Source organism: Pyrus communis, chromosome 12 (assembly GCF_963583255.1).
Source record: "Pyrus communis chromosome 12, drPyrComm1.1, whole genome shotgun sequence".
In the NCBI taxonomy this organism is placed as follows: domain Eukaryota; kingdom Viridiplantae; phylum Streptophyta; class Magnoliopsida; order Rosales; family Rosaceae; genus Pyrus; species Pyrus communis.
In genome coordinates this window covers 9641288-9648395 of record NC_084814.1, presented here as the reverse complement: position 1 = coordinate 9648395, position 7108 = coordinate 9641288, and positions in this window count along the sequence as shown.

Here is a 7108-nt window from a genome sequence, read left to right as displayed (position 1 = left end):
TGGAAACTGACTCAAAAACGTAAAATAAAGTTTAAAACACTAAACTAGACTCAAAGAATGCGAAACTATGCTTGAAACACTAAAACAAACCAAAAGACTCAAACATCACCCAAAACACTCAAAACTGCCTTAAAAACACTTTCTGGGCAGTTTTGAGCACTTTGGTGAATTTGGACGAATTTGTGAAACAAATTGAATCAAAACACTTATAAACACAAACTAATACACTTTCTAACTAAATTGGACATTAAAGTAAAGGGGGATTTAGGATTTGACGAAAATTGAAATAACGAAACAAGTTAATAAACTAGATAGAATGTAAATATGAAATTGATGAAATGGAATGAATGGATGATAGAATAGCTAAGGGGTTCATCTCCATACATGTTACACTTGCATAATAAAACGATTTCCAATTGCATTTCAATAAACCATTAATTCTCAACGCTCCAAGTTAATTAGGTCCGCTTAAATTAACTTTCAAATCTTCCTAACGTTATTGAATTGGATGATAGCATACGACAACCCAAAACATTCCCCACAAGTCCCCTACATGATTGCATAATAAAGATACAAGCAAGAATCATTACGCTCTATGAAAATTATAAGTGTTGACGAGGCATTCGTTACTATGGAATACGCATGAAACTTATGCCAAGAATTCGTTTAACGCGATTGTTTATAAGCAACCTCCACTACTTGCGAATATAAGTTCTTAACTATTAGGTGAAACTCACTTATATTCTAGCGTCATATTCATGCATGAAAATTAAGCGCGCATTCTCAATAAACATACATAAATAAGTTATCAATCAAACGGTTAAACAAATTGAATCCACAACTTATGAAACGCAATTAGAAGTAATCAAATCAAAATGCAAGCATAAACATATATTTCGAATCCCCCACTAGCCAAGGGGGGTTTAGTTCCTCATAACTTTGAAATCAAAGAAACACCTAAACATTCCAACAACTCAAACTTGAATTGTATGAACGTTTAGGCACTCTTCTCTTCCATTCCTCATACGTACAAAACAAAGAGAATTGAATTTAAACATTGAAATCAAAGAAACACCTAAACATTCCAACAACTCAAACTTGAATTGTATGAACGTTTAGGCACTCTTCTCTTCCTCGTTGTTGTAGTACAAGGTCTAAGGTGAGTTTTGGGGATTATGGATGCAATGGATTGATGGCTGAAATATGGATGGAATGGATGGAATTATGGTGTGATGGGCACGGCCCCAAGGGACCAATTTCTGTGGTGTTTTCGAATATGGAAGAGTGTGATGAATTGAGGTCTGTTTATGAATGAGAATGCAAGGGTTTTTATAGGAGGAATGGAGGTGTATATGGCTGTTTGTTTAAGCATGCATGTGGATGGTTAATGATGAAAAACAGCTAGGAAAGCATGTGAAAGCTGGAATTGCATGTGTGTGCATGTGAAATCTGCCAAGATGGGGGAAAATATGGAAAATGGAAGTGTATGAATGTGCACGGCTAGGTGGAGTGTGCAAGGGAATATGTGGTGGATGATTAAAGTGCATGTGTTGGCTGAATTGTTTTTAGATGCATGTGCAATGATGGAGAGTTTGCATGTGGAATAATGATCAAATAGTGAGGGGATCTCACGGCAAGGATGTGGATTTTCTGTAAATGCAAGGCATGGCTGGAATGATTGTGTTTGTTTGAATGTGCATGTGATTAAATTAAAGGATGCAAAGTAAATGAATAATGAATGCATGTGTTGATTTATGAAGATGCATGTGCAATGAAGTGGAATGACAATCTGAAATGGGATAGGAACCCACGGCAAGGATGAAGAAATGATTATGGATGCATGTGTTGAATGATTTCTTGGTGAGGGATGTGGAAGATTGCATGTGGATTAAAGGGGTGTGAATGATTATGGGATGCTGGAAATCTGGAGGAGGAGCCATGGCAATGATGATTTCTTGCTGGAAATGCATGTGAATGTATGGCTTTTGAAGTGATTGTTGTTGGAAATGAATGTGAAGGCATGTGAAAGCTGGAAATGGAAGGTAGGCCACGGCATGGATGTGTTTTGGTGTAAATGTGGCTGAATGGTTTAATTAATGGGAGTGTGCATGTTTGAATGATTAAAGGGACATGTGGGGTGGCTGGAACAAAGGGGGAAGCACGGCATGGGTTGTTGTTGAATGATTATGGGTGCATGTGGGTGGAAATGCATGTGCAATGATGGTGAATATGAATGCATGTGGCTGATTTAAAGAATAGGTATGCATGTGAATTAAAGGTGTTGTGTTAGGTGATGCGTGCATGTTAAGTGATAAGTGATAAGTGATGATGATAAGTGATAAGTGATAAGTGATGATGATATGATATGTGGTTATGATATGATATGTGGTTATGATAAGTGATAAGTGGTGATGATAAGTAATGATATGTGGTTATGATAAGTGATAAGTGGTGATGATAAGTAATGATATGTGGGAGTGTGGCTGAAATGAAGGAGTGGAATGTTGGAATGTTATGCACGGCTAAGGAAATTGGAAAGGTTTAAATGTCCTAAAACTAAAGGGAACAAGGTTCCAACACTTTGGTCTTCAATTAGGTCTTCAATTTCGTCCAACACTTTGGCGCCAAGCATAAGCTATCCATCCTTAGCCCAAAAGTGCTCCAAAAGTCTCCAAAATGCATCTTTTTGCTCCTTTAGCCCTTTGGACCTACAAACACACGAAAATAGCTTAAAGTACTAAAATAACTAAAGAAACATAACGTAAATGCACGAGAACAAGCCATTTAAGTCGCATGAATATGCTCCTATCACCCCCCCCCCCCATATTTTGTTAAGTCTTAGTCATTTGATTTGTTTTAGTATTTTACGTTTGTTTAGTTTTGCATTCTTTGAGTTTAGTTTAGTGTTTTAAACTTTATTTTACATTTTTGAGTCAGTTTCCAAGTGATTAACAATCCCTCCTAATCCCCGGTCCAGAACGATCCCTACTTACATCATTACTACAATTGTCAAAAAGAGGGTTTAATTTGTGTGCGTATAATTCTCGCACCAAATTTTGGCGCCGTTGCCGGGGATTAGGAAATTTGCTAATCTCTTGGATTGTTCGTTTCTGTTATGTATTTTAATTTTAGTTTTTGATTTGTGTTTTGTTTGTTGAATTCAAGTACTAGAGAAGAACAACATGGCACTTGATAATGCTTCTCTTTTGTCACAGCTCATGGAAAGGTCCTAAATGCAAAGCGTTGATATATTTGATCTTCAATCAAGGAATAACGTGTTTTCCAATACTTACAATTCAGATTGGAGTGATCATTCAAACTCTATGTGGTGGGAACCTCAACATGTTCAACAAGAAGGATATTGGCAGCCATATGAGGAGTTCTATTCAAGACTTATGCAGCCACCACAACCTCATATTCAATATGCCCAACCAAACTCAAGTTCGTCAATAGATTATAATCAAAAGCTTAATGAATTAATTTGTTTGGTGCAGGGCTCACAAAATCAAGACAATGAGGCTCAACAAGAAGGATATTGGCAGCCATATGAGGAGTTCTATTCAACGCCTATGCAGCCACCACAGCCTGCCCAAAGTAATGTAGGTAATTCAAATGATAATGATACGATTTTTCAATTACTTACTACTTTGACCCAGGGAGTCCAAACAGAAAACAAAGAGAGCCAAAATCAAGACAAAAGGTTGGACCACTTGGAAAAGCAAATTGGACAAATCGCGGAGTTCGTAGGACAGTTTCGAGACCAAGGCGAACTCCCTAGTTCAACCATTGCAAATCCAAAGGGAGGATTTGAAACTGCCAAGGAAATCATCTTGAGAAGTGGCAAGGAGGTTGGAACGGACCCTCAACCATCAAAATCAAATCACAAGGAAGATGAAAAATTGCAATTGGAGGAAGAGGAATACACCCAAACCACGGCAAGGGTGGAAACACCTTTTCCGGAGGCACCTATTGCTCCTACGCCATCTAATTCAGGTAAGGTTGTTCCAAATTTCATTATTTCTAACCCCGTTCCAACAAATATCCCTATTCCTTGCAGGTTCATAAATTCTAAGGGCAAAGTTCCTGAAATGTTCAAAGAAGATGTGTTTATCCTTGAGTTCTTATTGGAGCACATAAGTAAGCAACCTCCTCCAATTCCAATTTTCTTTTATACTAACATGTTGTTGATGATTCAGGCACCCAATCTTGAATTTAAACTATTACAGGATCATTTCAAGTATCACCTTCCATTCAAAGATAAATTTCATGCCGTGGGCTTCTAAAAAAAATAAATAAAAATAAAAATAAAATAAAATAAAAGAATGTAACTTTCACAAAGGTTGTTTACGTGAAGCCCCACTACGTGGCACAACTCTAGAAGCAGGAGGCATCGGAGCGGAAGGCATCAGAGCGGAAGGCATCGGAGCGGGAGGCATCGGAGCTAGATCATTCGAGGCCACAATACTTGGTGGAACGCTGGATGACCCAGGAAAAAGGTGCCTTTGGAGATAAGCCGCAAGCCTTTGATGGTCACTTTGAATCCGACCTTCAGACTCTTGTAGCTCATCAAGCTTCCTCTTCATGCCCGTCGAATAGTTGTTTGCAAGCACGTGCAAACTTCTATTCTCATACTTCAGCTGCTTGATCTCTTGCTTGAGATTTTCCACCTCTGCCATCAACGATTCAACCTGACGGGAACGAGCAAGTAGGCGTTGGCCCATGTTGGACACAGAGCCTGCACACTGAACACTGAGAGCGAGGGACTCTTGAACGGCCAACTCATCGGACCGTCCTGAAAGTAGCCTACTATCCTTAGGAGTGAGGAGGTTCCTAGCTACTATCGTAGCTGTTGTTGCATCCGTCATCATGGAGTCTTCACCTGTAAGAGGACCGTTAGAAGATAAGAAAGATGGGCGCCATACATTACCTTGACGGGGCACAACCGGATCGCTGCTGAGACTCAAATCTAAGCAAAGGTTCGATGGGTTAGTCATTTTTCAAAGGTGTTCAAAGAGAAGGGTTGGATGGCAAAGTGAAGGGCTTTTCAAAGGTGTTCAAAGAGAAGGCCTTTGCACAAACACCATTCTTTGCCATGCAAGGGGGAGCAATTTGGGTCCATTTTATGCACTTAAACCCTAGCCCAATTACACACCATTGCAGCCAAATCCATCCCATTTTCAGCCATCTTACTTCATCATTGCAGCCACCATTCACCTTAGTTGTCAATCACATGTTTTTCTAACAAACAAATCAGCCACATGCACACAAACACCCATTGCCGTGCCTATCCCTTGCATTTCCAGCATTCCCATTTGCATTTTCAGCTTTCCACCAACCAATCTAGTTGTCATTCCACATGCATTCCTTTCTTAAATCATTCCTAGCTGCCATTCACATGTTCTCCCATCCATTCTCTCCCTATAAAACCATGCAATGCATTCATACAATTAATTCCATTCACCACAACACAACACACAACACAAACACCTTTGTGCCGTGCATCCCCTTCCATTTTCTGCATTTCTTCTCCTCCATTGCAGCCACTCCAACCACTCCCCATCCCTCCAAAACACTTCACACCACCCCAAAACCTATCCTTAGACCTTGTGCCGCAACGAAGAGGAAGATAAGAGGGCCTAAACGTTCATACAATTCAAGTTTGAGTTGTTGGAATGTTTAGGTGTTTCTTTGATTTCAATGTTTAATTTCAATACTCTTTGTTTTGTACGAATGAGGAATGGAAGAGAAGAGGGCCTAAACGTTCATACAATTCAAGTTTGAGTTGTTGGAATGTTTAGGTGTTTCTTTGATTCTCTTTGTTTTGTACGTATGAGGAACTAAACCCCCTTTAGCTAGGGGGTGATTCGAAACTATGTTTATGCTTGCAATATGAATTGATTAACTTTGGTTGGAATTTCATAAGTTGTGGATTCAATTTGTTTAACCGTTTGATTGATAACTTATTTATGTATGTTTATTGAGAGTGCACGCTTAATTTTCATGCATGAATATGACGCTAGAATATAAGTGAGTTTCACCTAATCGTTATGAACTTATATTCACAAGTAGTGGAGGTTGCTTATAAACAATCACGTTAAATGAATTCTTGGCACTAGTTTCATGCTCATCATAGTAACGAATGTCTCGTCAACATTTATAGTTTTCATAATGCTTAATGATCTTTGATTGTATCTTTATTGTGCTTTTCATGTAAAGGACTTTTGGAGAATGTTGTGAATTGCGTTGCGCAAACCCATCCAATTCATTAACTTAAGGAAAACTTGACGATTAATTTAAGCGGACCTAATTGACTCGGGGCGTTGAGTTTCATAATTTATCGAAAGACCAACTGAGAATCAATATTGTATGCAAGTGTAACATGTGTGGAGAAGAACCCCTTAGCTAGCCTTCATTCCATTTATTAAATCCAAATTCGTTTTACAATCTCCTTAGTTTATTAACTTGTTTTGTTATTTCAATTTTCGTCAAATCAAACTCCCCCCCCCCCCATATTTTGTTAAGTCTTAGTCATTCGATTTGTTTTAGTATTTTAAGTTTGTTTAGTTTTGCATTCTTTGAGTTTAGTTTAGTGTTTTAAACTTTATTTTACATTTTTGAATCAGTTTCCAAGTGATTAACAATCCCTCCTAATCCCCAGTCCAGAACGATCCCTACTTACATCATTACTACAATTGTCAAAAAGAGGGTTTAATTTGTGTGCGTATAATTCTCGCACCAAACGGCGCCAAAAATTTGATGTAATGTGAAAATTATGTTGACACACAAATTAAACCCTATTTGTGACAATTGTAGTAATGAAGTAAGTAGGGATCGTTCTAACCGGGGATTAACTAGGGGTGCTAATCTAATTTGAATTGACTCAAAAACACAAAAACTAAAATTTAATTTGGTCGAATTTGAAAGTGTTTATGACTCCAAATGCTTAAAAACACAAAATAAAACAAATACAAATGACTACGACTCAACAAAATATGGGGGGATTGTGGTTGGATGAATTTAAACTAAATGGGCAGATTGTAAAGAAAATAGATTTTAAGACAAAATTTGGATGAATCAATGGATGATGGGATAGCTAAGGGGTTCTTCT